The following is an 18,837-nucleotide window of genomic DNA, read 5'->3' as shown; positions in this document are numbered from 1 at the left end:
TATCAGAGGAAGGAGCAGATGATGCTGTACTGTGAAGCCACTCTGAGGAGCTTGATTCCCAGGGAAGGGATCATTCTTTGCGTCTGTCTTTTTTTGGGGTGGGTCTCCCTGGAAAAAAATCATAAAAAGCATTTTTTTCTCCTGTATCACATAAGATAGATTGGCTGGGTTTTGCTAAGAGTTTATTTCAGGTTTTTCAATCTTTACCTTCTAAGTCTTCCCTGAATTAAAAAAAAATCCCTCTTTATCAGGTTTAGATTTGTATTCTTCTTAGCCTGAGGAAAAGAAATTTGATTTAGATCATGTTTCTCAATTTCTTACCCCACAGGAGAGGGGGAACTCTGACTTTGAGAAATGCTTCTCTTCATTTTCGTCTCCTGTAGAAGTCTCTCTCACTCTCTCTGTTTTTTTGCAATAAAAAACTGTAAACTCTGTATTCCACAAACAGCATTTCATGTAATGACAGTCCAGTCCTCTGAGTAATTTAGAGTCATCATTCTTTGATACTGTTGCCAGAATGAAGTTATTTCAGTGGGATCATAAAGAAATAGCAGAATCCCAGAAAAGATGTTATTACTTTTATTACAGATGGATTTTCCACAACCTATACCTGTTCAGCTGTTTTGCCAGCATTAGAGGATGCCTTCTTTGCAGCCTGACAGTCAGCCACCTGCCCCCAAGAAGTCTATAAGTTATGTAAGTTTCCCGAGACCCCAAAATTTCTTTTTTCAAGCCCTTGGTCAGACTGCAGTGATTTACCTATCAAAACCATCTTCTGTCAAAAATTTGTGGCAGCTAACCCTGTTCTTTCTGACAAAGTAAAGCATTTGGTAGGTTTGGGAAGAAAGAGTTACTTGCAGAACTCCCTTCATCAAAGACTAAGGCATCTCTGAATTAGTGTTGACTATGTCTCAGATTACCAAACACACTCCCAAGTGTTCTTATGACACTGATGATGCTGTTTCTTGAGCAGCTGCCACTGGGTCAGTAATGAGAATATTTGCCTGGCAGCACTTCTAGAATTTACTAGAGGATGTCAAATCTCAGTTACTGAATTGTCCCCTGGATAAAGTATTATTTATTCCATCCTTTTCTGAAGTTCTTAAATGATTTGATGAAAGGGGAAAGTTAGTTCAGGGGTTATCCATGCCAAAATATAATAGAAGCTTTCCTTCCTTTGCAGATATATTTTGTAGGAAACAAAGTAAAAAAATTTCAGCAAGGCATGGCTTAACATAAGTTCAGAAAGCAATGATGAGGAGGTTCAAAAATAAGGGAGGGTCCGCTCAGAATGTAATATTTTGACAGCTTGCTACCAAAGTCTAATGCCTTAGACATGGTGGGCAAAAGAGAATCTTCTCCCTACCACTTTCTTACCCTTTCAAATTCCAATCTTTCTCATTGGATCCACTTCTGAAAAACATTCAGTCCTTCCTAAGTCCTGGCCGAAGGAGTATGACGTGATGGTGAGGATGCTGTGGTGCATGGCTTCCACAGTGAGCTGTCATATGCCTAAGCAGGATGGTGTGGCTGAAATGGTTTATAGTAGGAAGAAACAGCAGTAATAATTTATTAAAGAGTTGTTGATAGTACTTCAGTTTAATTTACTTAATGATAAGACTTGCTAACACAAATAATCTATGTATCTGATGTTGTCAGTTTTCATTCTGTCCTCAACTGTTGGGTTCGGATCCCATCCTCAGATCTGACTTGGCTGTTACTAAAGTTCGTGACCACCAAAAAGCTCTTGAACTCCTCCCTTACCCATAATGCACCAGTCCCTAACATACCTCAGATTTTATTTGGCACTTTTCGCGAAAAGATGTGGTCATCCTGACCGCCTGCCTTAATTGAGATGAGTGCTTTTTTCTTTATAGGTTTTCTTCCTTAATATATATAATATATATGTTACTTACCCTTTGCACTCAGTGTAATTCTCTTTTACCATTGTTTGTATTTATTTCTTAGAATCTATAACCTTTTTTCTGTTGTACATGCCCATGTAGTTCTTCATACCATTCCTGGTATTTCCCTTCCCCTTTCTCTTTCTTTAAAAAAAAAATCTTTCATCCATTTCTATTTTATCTTGAAAGTCACCGTCATGTCTGACAAAATGGACCTGCTGGCTTCGAGAAATGTCAAAAGTGTGGGCATAAATTACCACTTTCAGATGCTCATACTTTGTGTTCATTGTTTAGGCCCTCAGCATCTTCAAGAAGATTGTTTTAGGTGCAAAAATTTCAAACCATAGCTCACAGAAAAAATAAACTAATTTTAAAGGGATTGCTTCCATATTAATTTGGAGAGGCTACCTCTGGGGCTAAATCCACCAAAACTAAAGTTAAGGAGACCTTGAGAAAGTCTCCAAGACCATCTACTACTTTCACTCCTCCTTTGAAATTGCCAAAGAAAAAAACAAGATCGGATCCAAAATCTGATCAGATCCTCTCTTCTTTCGATCAGACGAAAAAATGTTCAGATCCAAGCTCTTTGGATCTGAAGATACTACCAGGAACAAGATATTCTCTGACATTGGATACAGTACCTTCTAGGGTTTCCTCTCCCTTCATGGAAAGATGTCGTTCTAGGTCACCGTCCCATACCTCATCCCGTTCTTCCAAGAGTCTAACTGATGAAGATGTGAACAGAATGATGAGGAGAGTCTTCTCAGAGCAGATACAGATGGGTGTTCTCCTGGTTCCTATGCCCTTGAATCAGGAAGCCCATCCATCTGTTACAACAGCATTTTCAGCTCCTTCTCTGTTCCCACCAGTTGTTTCAGAGTCTCTGGATCTGAACCTTCTGGGTCCATCTGGCTCTAACCAAGGCGTTGGAGTCAATTCTGAGGTTTTTGTAGCCATCTCTGCACCTCTGAACTTCATCATGGATAGCTTGGCTTCCACATTGGGGGGGGGGGGGTTGCTGTTTGGGCAGAGGGAGGCAGTGGTCTAGAAGCCTGCCTTCTCAGAGGGTGCTATCTTCTTTCTCTCCAGAGCAATCTGCCTTCAAGGTAGTGAAGAGGGTGTTTTCTGTTCCGACAGGGCAGACAGGTCCAGCCTCTTTGGATCTCCACTCTAGTTCCCAGAGTCGCTGTGCTTAGAGTCACATCATTCTATAACACAGGGACAAGCCAGCTCAAGGCCTTCAGACCACCCAACAGGGTCTTATAGTCTTTTCTGACACTTTACCAGAACACCCCACTGAGGAAGTCCCTCAGAAGAGGAAGTGCAAGAGGAGGCACGTGGACTTTCCAGACTACATCTCATTTGAAGACATTCTTGAGATCTTTAAGCAGAGAGGTTGTTGGTCCTCCAGCAAACATTCACTGGAGGAATCAGTATTTCTGGAAGCTTTTGGAGCTGGCCTGTGTACCTCCTGGGTTATTGGTCTCTAGGCAGGCATGGAAGGAACCTGACTCAGTTGAGCCAGTCCCTAAGAGGCCAGATCGGTTTCTGGCTCCACCAGTTGGGAATCAAATTTGGAGTAAGGGGGTACCTGTGGATACTATGGTCATGGCAGGATCTACCAAGAAGGAATTTGCTTAACAATGTTCCTCTGTCCATCCCACTAACAGGGAGTCTAGGGCGATGGACCGGTTTGGGAAGCATGTCTATGCTTCAGCAACCTTTGCTCTCAGGTCGCTGAATTATTTGGTACATTTTACCAGACTACAAAGGGATTTGGTCAAGGAGCTTTCAAAAAGATTCAATCTTCTGTAGCCTCTCAGTTGGCTACCTTTCAATCTATTTCAAATTCCTCTATGAGGCTTATCTCCCATGCAGCTCAGGGTGCCTCAACAGCCTGGATGCACTTGTGTGAATTTTGTGGAACCTTTCAAGTTCTTTTTCATCAATGCTCCTTTTGGCTGCAGTTTGTTTGGCCCAGACGTGAAGGACACAGTATCCAGGTGTGGAAAAGATGGAAGGATCCTCTCTGCAGTGTGTGTACTTTTTCCGATCCCGTGAAGATCTTTTTCTATGAATCAATGGAGTGGACAAAAAATGTGGTTCAGGAAGTCCCAGTATCCTTTCCAGGATACACATGGAGATAGTTTCCCCAGGGGCAGAAGAGGGAACTCAAATGGACTATGATGCCCAGGTGGCAGGGGAGGCTCACAAAACCAAGGGTCCAGAGATACTGTTCCTGACAGATCCTATCAATGCTCCTGAAAGGATGCCTGATTCTTCCCATCTGGATGCAATTGGGGGTCTACTATCCCTGCACCAGTGAGCCTGGGTAGATTTAACAAGAGATACTTGGGTTCAGAGGATTATTTCTAGAGGCTATATAATTCTCTTTTCCCTTCCACCTCCTACTGTATGCAGAATTCCTGATGTTCCACCCAGTCAGAGGAAGGAAGCATCACTAGAAATACAAAAGCTACTAGAAGAGGTTCCACCAGACCAAGCAGAGTCCGGAGTTTACTCAGGATTATTTATGGTGCCAAAGAAAGCAGGGGACTGGAGACCAATTATGGATCTCAGCAACTTGAACAAGTCAGTTCGGCATACAAGGTTTCAGATGGTCACAGGTCAGGCCATTCTACCCTGCCTAGGCAGGGACGACTGGATGTGCTTGATAGACCATCAGGATGTGTACTATCACATAGAAATAAACAGACAGTCCAGAAGATATGTACACTTCTGGCTGGGAGGCAGTCACTATCAGTTCACCACAGCCCCCAGGGTGTTCACCAAATGCATGGCAGTAGAAGTGGCTCACTTGAGACTGCAGGGATTCAGAGTGTTTCCATATCTAAATGACTGGCTCATTACCCCCGCCCCCAACCAGGCATCTACTAATAACAACAATGGATCAAGTGATCTTGACTTGTTCTCATCTGGGGATAACCATAAATTACAAGACATTTCTGTTACAACCAACTCAAACCTTGGAATTCATATTGCAGTCTTCAACACAATATCATGACAGCTTCTCTCTCTTTCCAGAGTGTAGGCTATCAGATTCCAGGTCAGGAAAATAATTTGCAATACCAAAATTTCAGACTGGTTAATCCTTCACCCTTGGGGTCAGTGTCAGTTGCCATAATCTTGATCCCTCTAGTAAGATTTCATATGAGAATTCTACAGTGGATGTTAGCAAGAGAGTCATTTATCCTTTAGCAACACGTCAACACAAATAACAATCACTGAGGCAAGCAAGAAATACCTTTGGTGGTGGATTCAGTCAAATCATGTTCTACAAAGCCGTCTTTTCATTCTCCCTCAACCCAAGGCCATAGTGACCACAGACACTTCCCAGATTTGGTGGGGCGATTTCTGGGGAAAACAGTCCAAGGCACTTGGTCCCCCGAAGAGGCCAGTTTGCATATCAGTGCTCTAGAGATGAGAGCAGTACTGTTAGCATTGCAAGCCTTCCAGGATGCTCTCTTTTTAGGGGCAGTTGCAGTTCAAACAGACAATATGTTAGTGCAAATGCAAAAAAAAGTCACCTGTACTGGATAAAGTACCCTGGAACAACGAAAGTTAACAAACCTCCAGTGGCAGAATTGTAGAAAAGTTCCAAGGTAACACCAAAGGCACAACTCCAAGAATAATTAACGAAAAACCTTTATTGAGACAGACCTGCATAAAAGCGCATAAAGCTTTTCACGTCCAACTGACGCTTCTTCAGACTTCAATACTTAATGAATGAATGAAAGTGCTTATATACAATTCCAAAGCTCAGTGAATTCAACAATTAATCAATTAATCAATTACAATATGTTAGTAGTCTGGTACATCAAAAGACAAGGAGGAACCAGATCTTAACCCTTGTGTTGAGAAGCACTCAGAGTGTGAATGTTGGCAATCTCATCCAACCGTTTTCTCATTGCAGCTCACATTCCAGGGAATTCCAGTGTGATAGCAGACAAATTGAGCAGGTCCATTCTTCTACCTCTCAAGTGGTCTGTCAGAAAGAAAGTGACAGAAATGATTTTCTGTCAGTGGGGCCAGCCTTGCTGCAGTCTTTTTGCTTCTCCCTTAAACAACAAATGCAGCAGCTACTTTGCCCTAATCCCACCTCCAGGGGAATCATCGAGGGATGCTGTACTCCACGATTGGCCTCCATAGCTAAAGGTAAGCGTTTAAGATGCTGATTCTCCAAATAAATCTTGAGGGCATGCAGACTGCTGCATAGGGTGTTACTGACAAAGGCCTGACAGATCACGCAGGTTTTGTGGTTATGCGTAGGCCCTAAACAGAAAAGACAAAGATCATGGGTGTCTTTATGGGCGATCTGATGGCCGCACTTACACTTTCCTTTCCTGGATGACATGAACCTAAACAGCCATGCAGTGACCCAAAAGATCAATACGTCCCCAATGGGGTACTTATCTTTGAAAAAGACGATCCAACGGCCAGTATGGCAGGAACAGCTGATGTTCGACTGGCTGCAGAGAAGTTCTGAGTTATGGTACGTGCAAACGTTATTTTTATGGCCCACGTTCCCTTAGCCAACATCGGATGCCCCACGTACCTTGCAGTGACCTAAAAGCTTTTGTATACTGGCCGGATGTTCGGGGTAGCTAGAGAGGATAACCCAAGAGTTTGCAATACTGCAACGTGGAAAAGAAGGACATCTATGGTTATGGTAAGATTTTACTCAACTATTCTTTCTTTCTACTTTATGTGAAACCGCAAACAAGATCTTTAGTATGTTAGGGGTTGGTGCATTATGAGTAAGGGAAGAGCTCAAGAGCTTTTTGATGGCCACAAGCTTTAGTAACAGCTGAGTTGATTCCAAGAATCGGATCCAAACCCAACAGTTGAAGAATGAAAATGAACAACGCAGATGGGATGTTATGGTAAGGACATAACTTTTTAAATTCTCGCTTTACTGCATATTTGAATATTAGCAACATTACAGTGTCACAGCGTTCAAATGTAGCATGAACCTCATGACTTGATGTCTCTTCTACAAGAAGACAAAGTCCAGCAAACTCTGTCTCCATATCATGTGTCCAATTTAACTTTGAAACTTGACGCATCCACTAAACTTACTTGTTTACATCCTGCTCTAACTTGAAAATAATTTCTATCTATATTCGTTTTCAAATGTCCTAACTCAATAAGTAATTGTTTCTTGTACTTTTCCATGCCTGACTACATTGAATCCCATTATGCATTCATATTAATTTTTTTCATTTCTTAAACTTCTGTACACCCAAATTAGGTCACCCTTTAAGTGCTTAGAGTAAATGTGATTCTTCTAAATCTTTGTTCATGTTTAATCTCTTTCAACTTCTTAATGTTTAAATGCTGCAGTGGTGCAGAGGTAGCATTGTTGCCTCACAGCAAGAGGTTCTCCCGTTCGGTTCTCGGCTGGAGCGCAATCTGTGTGGAGCTTGCATGTCCTCCCCGCGGTTGAGTAGCATTCGAAAGACATGCGTAGAATGGGCGTGCCTTCATTGCACCTCGACACCGTAAAAATCTACTGCCAATCATTAGTGGACCGGAGTTCCGCTGTGGCAACCCCCTAACCGGGAAAAGCCGAAAGAAGAACGTTTATAGTGAAATATTTCTCGTATCTTTTCCAGTTTGTAGACCTTGTAACTACTTCCACATTCAGTAATAGACCTAGTAATAGTTTTATGAATTAGAAACATCACCGTTTCTCCTCTTGATGATAAAGTTCTTAATATGGTTATAATTGCTGAGTAATGTTTCCTAAGAACCTTATTCACGTGTCTTGCAAAACTCAAACTACTTTCTGTTATGATGCTCAAGTCCTCAGATTCTTGGCATTCGCCAGTAATTGAACTGTTAAGACTATGTAGATATCCTTGGTTTCCAAAAATGCATGACCTTGCAGTTCAAGTTGTTAAATAGTTCATTTAATTAAGATCATACATAGAGGTTATCCAAGTACATTTGTAATTCCTCCAGATCTTTAATTGAGGCCACAATTTCAACAGTGCTGGCATCTTCCTAACCATCGTTTCTCTGGAACTGAAAAGATGACCAGTATATGAAACAGAAATGGACCCAGAATGGCTCCTTGTAGAATTTTTTTTGTCATTCCATATTCTCCTGACTTGCTTTTCTTCCATTTAACCAATTTGATATCCATCTGATTACATGTTTACTAAATTCCCATTCTCCATAGTTGTCAATGTGGCCTGATGGGTGACTGAATCAAAAGCTTTTACTACATCAGCTGGTAAATTATTATCCAGTGACCAAATAAATCCATGCCAAGAATTGTTCAGAGTTCATAATGCAGATCCTGGGAAAAAGTCTGGTGGTAGAATGCAAAAACTGCTCTCCAAGAAGGGAGTCCTACCATCAAACAGCGAATCTAGGTTCTTGTTACAGGTGTGCTAGAAAGGGCTGTACTGTTGCATTGAGAAGCCCTTATAGATTCATAGATATTCCATTCTTGCCCTGTCTGTACCCTCCCTCAGGCCATTCCCCTTTTTTCCAAGAGGGCCATACCAGTCAGTCCTGGTTTTACTGAAAACATAGTTTATAACGTGATAAATGATGTGAGTTTCAAAAATTATCTCTCTTTGGTAGACATGGACTATACGTACACTAGTGTTACTATCAAATGTCTGTCTGTAGATGCTGATTTTGTATTGCAAATGTACAAAGTCTAAATTCTTCACACTAGAATTATGGTCAAACAGTTCTATCTCTGTAAGTGTGCAAAATAGATTCAAGATTTCAGTGAGGGAATTCAGTTGTTGAAGAGCTTTTGAATGATGTATGACAAGAGAGGATAGCTTACTGTTTTGTGATATTGTCGAATCAATGCAAATCTTGCATATAATAATTTCACAATATTTCAAAACAGTATAATTTACAAAGCCACCCACTGCTTGAATGCGCCACCCATAACTCAACAGTATTGCATTCCATTTTTGCATTATTGATCTAAACATGGAAATATGTCCCTATTTTTTTCATATCTTTTGTAAACAAGCCTTGCTAATTCCTCCTCTGCACATGTCATGATGACCATTTTGCTGACATGCTTAGCAAATGATGTCTGCTTGTAAACACATTATTGCTGCCTTAGTTTTATGTATGTACCTTAACCAGAACTTCAGAAGTTAGCCTTTGAAAATGGTGAGTGCAGGGAAGTCCCCTGCAAAAAACAAGCTACCCTTATAGGATAAACAACAGTACTTTCTGTAGGAAGCAATGAGTTAAGCTTGATGCTGTACAGTATGGAGAAATGGCCTTTGAGAATCAAGTCCATCCTACAGATTGTCACATGAATGGGACCCCACTTAAGACTGACAAAAGTTATTCTGAGATGTATATACCTTTGTCAACAATGCACTCTTTTGATCATTGTCATTTATAGTTAGGAAGTCCTTCTTGCCTTGCGCAGTTAATTACTGAAGCTATGTCTTCCACATCTAGGGGTATCATAACCTACCTTTATTTCTTTCCTCTTCAGGTCATCACAGAATGCATTGCACAGTTAAGAGAGCAGTTCTCCAAATACAGTGCCCAGTGAGAAAAAACATAATTTTCTACTAAAAAAGATCAAAGAACAAAGTTACCTTAGCTACCCAGGCAGACTCCTGTTTACTGATATCCTCTTTCCCTTCCAGACTATGCAGTTACTCTCCAGCCAGACCTCCTCCTTCTCAGAAATATTGCTAATACTGTAATCTATAATGTATGTAAATAAAAAATGTTAATACAGTTCCTTTTCTATTAACACGTGTGCCTATGTTTTAAGTGATGATTTAGTTGTTGTTTGTCTTTCGGCTTTTCCCAGTTAGGGGTCGCCACAGTGGAACTCCGGTCTGCCAATGATTGGCAGTAGATTTTCACGAACGTCAAGGTGCCAGCTCGACGTTCAACTTTCAACGAAGGCACGCCCAGTTACGTATGTCTTTCGAACGCCCACCCAACCGCGGGGAGGACATGCAGACTCCACACAGAAGGCACTCCCTGCACTCCAGCCGAGAATCAAACGGGAGAACCTCTTGCTGTGAGGCAACAATGCTACCGCTTAGTAAAGATGTTAAAAAAAGAAATGGTGGTAATACCAAAAACATTCTCCAAAGAACTCTGCATTCATTGCAGCACAAGTAAAATCTTCCAAGAAAGATATGTTCCTCACCCAAAGTAGCCCATATCCATTGGACAAGCTCCCCTTGCATGTCAGTGTAGCACATTGGCCCCGTTCACATTCTGCAATGAATAGTGGATAGGACATACAAATTTACTTCTCTGGTAAGCAGTGTGACCCTACTGAGCAGGGTTGCAAATATACCCACTAAACTCTCTAGGTTGCATGACTAGTAATTATATGGTCGTCCAGACTGTTTACCTAGTAATAGCATGTGAACCTGTAATCCCGTGAAGTGAGGTCTTCTGGGAATAAGGCACCCCAAAGCTCAACCTCTCTCCCATACAGAAGAATATCATCCTTTTATTTTTTTTTTATTGTTCAGAGGTGCAAAGGAAAGCTGATGGTGAAGATACTGTCTCCCTATGTCAGGAATATATGTCCTTCCTCAAATCACTCTTGCAGTATTCCAAATTGTTGGGTTATCTTGCCATATAACTTGGATGTCTGTCTGGGGTACCAAAGCCTTCCACAGAGCCATACATCCAACATATGAATTAAGCCCATGGACATAATAGTAAAATAGTGGAATTATGAGTGTAAATCATCTGACTGTCTCACCTCCATTTTGCTAATATGATGAAGCATTTTAAATGAAAATCCAAACAGATTTCTTAAGTTCAGCAAAGATGCTGTAATCTCTTGGAAGTAGGCACCCTCTACTTATGTACCTTCTGTACTGGAGGCTTTCCTTGATGCCTTTGCATCCACTTCCACTGCACCAGACTCCCAGCCAACAGCACTTAAAAGGCCTGGCAGATTTTACAAGGTACCTTAGCACTTGAAATTTCTGTACAAAAACTCTGTGGCAGATTCTTCTGTGTTTTGCATGTCTACAGAATTTACGCTGCCCCATCCACTCATCCAGGTTCCTCTTGAACAGCATCATAGAGGTACTCTCTTTCACATAAACTGGTAGCCTGTTCCAAAGATGCAGTAGACGCTGGTAGATAAATCTGTCCCTCCAACATGTCCTGTTTAAGTCACAGGCCATATTTAGGTCCCTGGAACGGGTAGCCCTAGTCCTGTTTGATTTACTGATGTGCAGCAAGTTCATTAGGTTTGGGTCTTGGATTGCTCTGTAAGCCAGGCATAAGTCTTCCCTAAGAAGTCTATACAACACTGAGTATAGTAACAGGGACTTTAGTCAGTCTGTGTAAGGCACATGCTGGAGCCCCTTAATCTTTGTTAGAAATTTTTGCGGTCTCTCCAGTTGCTGCAGGTGTTTTGTACTGTACATGCCGAATGGGGCATTATACTCAATCATGGGCTGGATTAGTATCAAGTATAGAGGGGTTATAACTTGTGCTGTCAAGACGATGCCTACACTAATCAAGTGTGCTATGTAGAAAACCTTCCTTACTACAGTAGACACATGGTAGTCAAAGTTAGGTTGCAGTCAGCATGTGATCCCAGGTCCCTTACCACATCCTGGGTACTTAGGGTATTGTTGTTGATTTGATAGTGTGAGGGGACATTGTTTGTGCCAAAGGGAATGATAATACATTTTTTATATTCAGTTTGAGACCATGACCAATACACCAGTCACTGGTCTGCATGAGACTATCCTGTAGTATACTGACATAATTTGGGGATTCAGTGATTGCACCTAGTTTGCAGTCATCTGCAAAATGTGGTCAGCCACAACCACATAGATTTGACCTGAACTTCTAAGAAGTATATACAAAACAGTAGGGGGCTCTGCACTGACCCCTGTGGCACCCCACTAGTAACAGGTCTGCTGGTTGATGTGGAGTCACCCACTTTGATAGTGTCTGTTTGGCTGATTTAATTTGCAGATGATTGCAAATTAGGAGCAGTCATAGAATCCCCTCCAACCCAAATAATGTATTCTGATCACTGTTGCAGCATTCTTAACCTTAAGGATCTCCTGCCAAGGATAGTCCACCGTCCAACCAGTATACCAAAGCCTTTAGATCTTGTGTGCACCGTACGTCCCACACATGCTTCCTGCACAGGGCGTAGGGCATAAAGGTGACATACAGATGCAGTTACCCAGAACTTCTTTGCCACCATTCCAAATGCCATCATCGATAGCCAGTCTGAGCATCCTTTTACTGTGCTGATACCTAGCTGTCAGGCAAGTGCCCCATTGTGATTTTTTTTCTTTTCTTTTCTACTTACCCCAACCCATGTCTGCACTTTCAGCCTCCAGTTCCTTCCAAAGAGCTGTTTACTAATACTTCAGACATGGGTGGGGGGGATTTCTGTGGTCATCTGAAAGTTTAGGGTCTTTGGCCCCCATCAGAAGTCAGGCCATATCAGCATCAAAGAGATGAGAGCTCTGGTTTTGCCCCTTCAGGCTTCACCCCATGTTCTCTCCAGGTCCCCTGAGGTTTACACAGACAACACCACAGTGATGTGGTATGTCAGCAAGCAGGGGGTCACAAAATCTTACCTTCTTTGCAAGCTTGACTCTTCAAGCCTGGGATCTGACTATCAGTTATCAGCCAATTCTTCAGGATGTGTGTATTCCTTCAGAGCACAATTTAGTGGCAGATTCTTTGAGTAGGTCCAAAACACAAGCTCACAAATGGATGCCCCAAAGGGACATGTTTCTGGGCATAGTCCATCAGTGGGATAAAGCTTTTTTCCTCCCCTCTGAACAGGCAGCTCCCTTTTTTTCTGTCCCAAAGTACCATGCAGTGTGGTGTGGAAGATGAACACACTTCCTTTCCCTTGGAAGGGGATGTTTCTCTATGCTTTCCCTCCTCTTCCTCCAATTCCAAGAGTCATGCAGAAGATTCAACTGGACTCCCTAAAAAATCTTGCTAATGACTCCTTTTTGGCCAAGACAGCACTTGTTTCCTCTCTTATTGCATCTGGCCAGGGGCAATCACAGGTTTCCTCAGCAGTTGGACCTCTTCACATAGGAAAAGGAGTCACTCATCCATTCGCACCTATCCACTCTTCATTTGACTCTGTGGGTGATAGGGTTTTGATTCCTTTTAGGCAACTGTTTTCTGAGGACGTGCTCAGGGTTTTACAGGAGGCAAGAAAACCCACAGCTGGAAAGTCTTACATGCCCATATGGAAAAACATTTTTGTCTGGTGCCATACTCATAGCCACAACCCTTTTTCATTGGGGGTCTCTCTGGTTCTCTTCTATTGGTGTGAACTGTTCCAGTCTGGTTTGGCCTTTTCTTCTGTGAAGACTCACTTGTCAGCTACTTGTGTCTGCCCCTGAATCATCCTTCTGGCTTCTTGTTTTGAGATCAAACAATTTCTTAAATGTGTCCTGCATCTTAGGCCCCCATAGGAAGCCTTTTCCTCCTCCTTGGAACCTTAATTTGGAAAACCTGACTCTAGCTCCTTTTGAGCCTGCAGTTTCAGCTTCTCTGCAACACTGTACCTGAAAGACTGTCCTTGCTGCTTGCTCTTACTTCTGCTCAGAGATTTTCTAATCTTCAGGCCCTCATGCCCATTCCTCTTTTTTTTTTTTCACAGAGACAGGGTGTCTGTCTGTACTCATCCTTCTTTTGTGCCTATGGTTGTTAATGAGCTTTCCTTAAATCAGGCAGTACAACTCCCTCCCTTTTTCCTTCTCCAGAGTCTGCTAGTGAGAAGGTCCTCTGTATACCTTGGATTTGCACAGACAGCTTATTCCAAAAAGTAATTGAGCTAAGACTGTTCATAAGTCTGGCCAGCTTTCTGTTTCTTTTCATCCCAGGACTTTGGGTTTAGCTGTTTGCAAGCAAGCCATCTCCTCCTTGATAGCTAAGGCCACTTCCTTTTGTTCTTTTCATGGCAAGTGCCTGTGTACTTCAGTTAGAGCTCACTCCACTGGGGTTGTTTCTTCTTGTGGTGCTTTCTTCAAGGGTTTGGACACCAGTGCCATCCTTGAAGCTGCTACTTGGTCCTCCTTGCATACCCTTATTAAGCATTATAAATTGGATATGGTTTCTAAGGCCAGAGCAGGTTTTGCTAAGGCCATCCTGCATGGGTTTGTTAAGGGCTCTTCCCAGCCTTCCATCTCCCAGTCTTTTTCTTTTGCTTTTGTACTCTCCCTGCAGTGAAGAATACTGCAGCATTGATGTAGAAGGGCATAGTACAGTTGTGTACAATTTTACCATAACAGTAGATGTCCTTCTCTTCACTGTTGCAGAAGTCTGTCCCTCCCTCCACCCCCCACCCCCATTTTTCTTTTGGGTTTTGATTGGTTACCTTCCTGGCTGAGGGTCCCCTTTTTCCTTCTGCATTTTTTACCCTTGGATGTGCATGGTCTCCTTTTGTCCTATGGAGCCTATTCTCTACTAGGGCAATTAATTTCTGGGCAACTCCAGCTATACGTCATCACCTTTCTGCCTATATGTGACTTATGGCGCATACAAGGCTTTGGTATACTGGCCAGAAGTCAGGCTATCCTTGGCAGGAGATCAGTAAGGCAGGCAGTACTGCAGTGGTAAAGAGAAGAACATCCAATGTTATGATAAGGTTTTACACAACTGTACTTTCTGCAGGATGGGCTGATGCAGGCAAATAACTGGTGTCAGAGCCATGGACTAAAACTAAATGCCAATAAATGCATAATAGTATCCTTCGGGAAGTCATCCACCCCTTGTAACTGTCATATTGACAACACAGTCCTAAGAGTTGACACAAATAGACATTAATCTAGCTTTTGAGTATCATGCGTCTAAAATAATGAGAAAATCATTCTGTGTTGCACAACTTATAAACAAAGGTATACCATCTAGATCCAAGGAAGTTATTGTTCCACTTGTCATTGGGTACAATGCTCCTTTTGGTATGTACCTAACCAAACATTTCCAACAATTAGAATGTCCACAGAGGTGTCTGTAAAAGAATACAGGGCGTAAGTAAAGTGTTGTATGCAGACCACCTCTAGGCCCTATCCCTGTATTCTGTGTCCTACAGGCTGTTGAAGGGAAGTGTGCCTGGCATACAAAGGTATTATCAGACCCCGATGTGATGGACCTCCTGTCTAAAGACTTCAACCTTGCCTTTGATATAAATAGGACCTGCTGGAGAGACAGGTATGTATCCCATAGACTACCCCCTTCTCTGGAACAGGCTCCCCATCCACATGAAGTAGAGTTCCTCCCTAACCCAATTCAAGTGAAACTTGGACAGTTAGTTGGATGGGAAACAGGAAATTCGTCCATGGTTTGTCACCTGTATCTGTAATAGACACAGGCAGCCTGTAAATGGTTCATGTCCTAGGTCCCTGCTTGTAAATGTTTCATCTCCCAAGCCCCTGCATACACTTCTCAAGGGTACGAGAACTTATCAGAGATTTGGGATGCATGGCTAGGCTTAAAAAGGCCCTTGTGGTCATTAGGTTTATAGGTATTTACCAAGCTACAAGTCAGAGCCCTAGAACTACTGCTCGTAAAAGGTGCCAAGGTTGGATCCTTTCGGTTTCAGTAACCCAAAAGATTGAAAGGGGTGAAAACAAGACAACACAGATCTAGCGTTAAGTACATAACTCCTGTGTCCTGCTGATCAGTGTTACAGTATTCTTTCCCTCCTTGCATTCCCCCTTCTCTGATTCATCCTTCCTTTTCTCCTTATGGACAAAAAGGGAACACTGTCTTTCTGCCTCTCCCTTCTTAGCTGACCAGTTTATTTTGCCTGTCTGGTCACTTCAGGCTTACTGGCTTGGAAGTAATCTGAGGATTTACCCTCCTGTATCCCCTTATGTGCCCTTATGCCCACAGGCTTAGGTCATACATCAGATGTATTTAGTACCACAGCCAGTTGTCCAGATTATTTGGAGAGACAACCAAACAGTTTGGAATACTGTAACAGTGATCTGTAGAGCATCTACTTTTTTCGCAAGTTCTTACACAGCTGTACTTTCTAGCATGTCTTTCTATGGTCCTTCTGAAACTGTGCCTTATCACATAAAATTCTAAGGAGAAAAAGAATAACTTCATTGCCCATGTTTGGTCTAAAAGACACAGTTCAAGGTTCTCAGGCCCCTGGCCGTACATGAATCCTTCTCAGTACAATACTGAGAGTCTCTCTTTACTGGGCTTACAGTTTGCACCTTCTCAAGGTCTGGCTAATCATTTAGATCCTTTGCTCTCATCAGACCTTCAAGATGGATCATTTGATGTGCCTGATTTTGCTTGGAAGCCTTGCCCACATTGCACCTATTCTGCCAAATGGAAGACATTCTTTGCTTTTGCAGACAGATATCGTGTGTCACCCCAGTCAGTTAATTTGTAGGTTATCATTCTCATCTCCAAAGCCTGTATGCATTGTGCTTCAATTTTTCCAGTCAGGGTACAAATCTTTGGCATTTCTGCACATCTTAATTTCTTTTTTTTTGTGAGCAAAACTATGGTCCTGCACCAGGTAGGTAATCAGCTCCTATGTAGCAATTCTTCTCCTTTGTTCTGCTTTGATGAATATCTGTCTTCTTTGGAACCTGAATGTCATGACTGACAGCTTTATCCATCCTCATCTGAATAGACCAATTTGACAGCTGTGAAGTTCTTTTCTTGGAAGATACTTTCCTTGTTTCCATCTCCTCGGCAGAATCTCTGAGCTACCAGTCAGTGCCCATAGGAAATTGTGGTCTTTCACAAGTACAGGGTGCACTTTAAAACTAACCTTAATCCAGTCCAGTGAATTTATACTGTTGTTTTCTTTCTTAGAGCAGAATTCAAGAGGTATTCATTCTTACATTGGGTGTGTATTTTTAACTCTTTCGTTGAAGGTTGTGCATCAGAGCTGGCAACTCGGCACGTAAAAATCTACTGCCAATCATTAGCGGACCGGAGTTCCGCTGTGGCAACCTCTAACCGGGAAAAGCCAAAAGAGACAGTTTTACTTGAGAAGGCTGCAACACTTTGGGAAGTCGGATAGCCATTTCCTTTGCTCCAAGTAAAGGAGGTTATGGCAGCTGTAAAGCAAATGCTTTTATAGCAGATCGTCAGCTGCATTATGTCTTTTCATCAGGCATCTAACCACACATTGGAAACCAATTTCTGTCACCAAAACATTGCTTTACTAGAGGTATGGCTGAGTCCAGTGCTTGCTTCAAATATTTCTCCGCTGTGGACCTTTGAGCCATAACTTCTTGATCATTGATTTCGTACCTTCGCTAAACATTACTACTTGGACTGTGATTCCAGGTGATGAGCTTGGTTTGAAGTTTTGAGCTGTCTGAGCCCTTATCTTGTCAGCCTTATTCTTGCAACCATTTCCAGTCTTTTGGCTTGGAGCTTTGTTGAAGCAGGTCACAATGAGTGGAAAGGGGAATGTATGTATTGTCCTAGCCCAGTGTGTTTGCATGCAGGAAAGAGAAGATTCAGAAATGTGGTAAGCGTTCCTTCTTAGAGCAGAGATTTATCCACTGCAAAAAAGCTTTATTGCTGTTCAGCTGTTATGGTGAAAAGGTACCTATCAGTGTCTTTCTGTCTTGTATTGTTTCTGATCAAGATTAACAGTTGGCTTTCCAGTTTTATTTAGAAATCTCTCAATTTTCGATTGACTGAGAATGACAGTAGTAGAAGAACTGTTTACAGTTTACCAAGTTATTTAACATGTTGAGTATATGGGTACTTGTGCTATTATCACCAGCGTGTGTCTACGTATGTTTGAGTTCTTTATGCATGAGAAATTGTGTCTGTACATCTCCATCTGTCTGTGTACATATCCATGCGTCTATTTGTGCATATTTATTTGTCCATGCCTATGTGAATTTGTGTGTGTATATGTAGACGTTATTAAGTACCTTACATAAGTTATATTTTAAATGTACAGTGTTTCCTGAAACAAAAATGAAATATCCTACACTGATTTTGAAATTATTAGGCAGAGGAACTGTTTTACATCAAAACTGTGAAAAAATAATGTGTATGCTATGTATGTATGTGTAAGTGTGTGTGTGTGTGTGTATGTATGTATGTATATATATATATATATATATATATATATATATATATATATATATATGTATGTATAACACACATGTATAACACACACACACACACTAATAATAAATAAAAAACCCTAGGTTAACTGATTATCTATTTTCTAAGCATAGCAGTGCCTTCCAGGATGGGCATTACGTGGAAGTAATGGGTCTTCCAAGGGTGAAAAGGAGTGGTGTCAGGCCTCAAAGCTGTCATTTGTGTTCCATTATTTCCCCTGAAAATCCCCACTTTATTGGGCTTTATTTGCTTGCATAACTCCTCTACACCTGAGTTATGAGTGCCAGATAGCATTACCTCTTTCATGTCTAATGCCTGGCTCAGACTAGTATGCATACTTCTAAGAGCAAAAAATCTGGACAAAGACATAAATAATGGGTGGACAAAGGCCCCAAAATAGGGACAATTTCTAAATATTGCTCTTACAAAATTAGATAGTTGCTAGAATAACAGGTTTTGCATTAGCATGAATTTTCTGAATGGTATGAAGTCTGAAAGTCATATGTCTGTCATTATTTTCTGACTTCAATTTTCAATGATGTACTATTTAACCACAGTTGTATGAAAAAACATACCAAAAATCTGATTAAAAAATCTGGACATTCTACGAAAATCTGTACAGTTGAGAGGTATGCGTATGCCAAGAAGTTATTTCCACATGGAAAGGAGGGCCCATCCAATGAAGTGTTATATAGGGATTTCTGTGCTATATTTGGAATAGTGTAGGTTCCTGGTGAGTGGTAGGGTCAGCAGTCAGAAATCAGCAGGATAACACACAAAACAAAACACAGCTGAATGGAGGATTTTGCATCAG

The 18,837-nt window shown here is 41.7% G+C and overlaps 1 protein-coding gene across 1 annotated transcript in view; it reads left to right on the top strand.

Moving 5' to 3' along the window:
• The window catches only part of LOC122800442 (folliculin-interacting protein 1-like), a 198,285-nt gene that overhangs the window by 173,257 nt on the left and 6,191 nt on the right, over positions 1-18,837 (top strand). The gene's annotated exons all lie outside the window — the stretch shown is intronic.

This window comes from Protopterus annectens, chromosome 4.part0 (genome assembly GCF_019279795.1).
Source record: "Protopterus annectens isolate FY-2018-M chromosome 4.part0, PAN1.0, whole genome shotgun sequence".
Classification (NCBI taxonomy): domain Eukaryota; kingdom Metazoa; phylum Chordata; order Ceratodontiformes; family Protopteridae; genus Protopterus; species Protopterus annectens.
The sequence above is the reverse complement of the archived record's forward strand: the minus strand, read 5'-3'. Positions and strand labels throughout refer to the sequence as shown.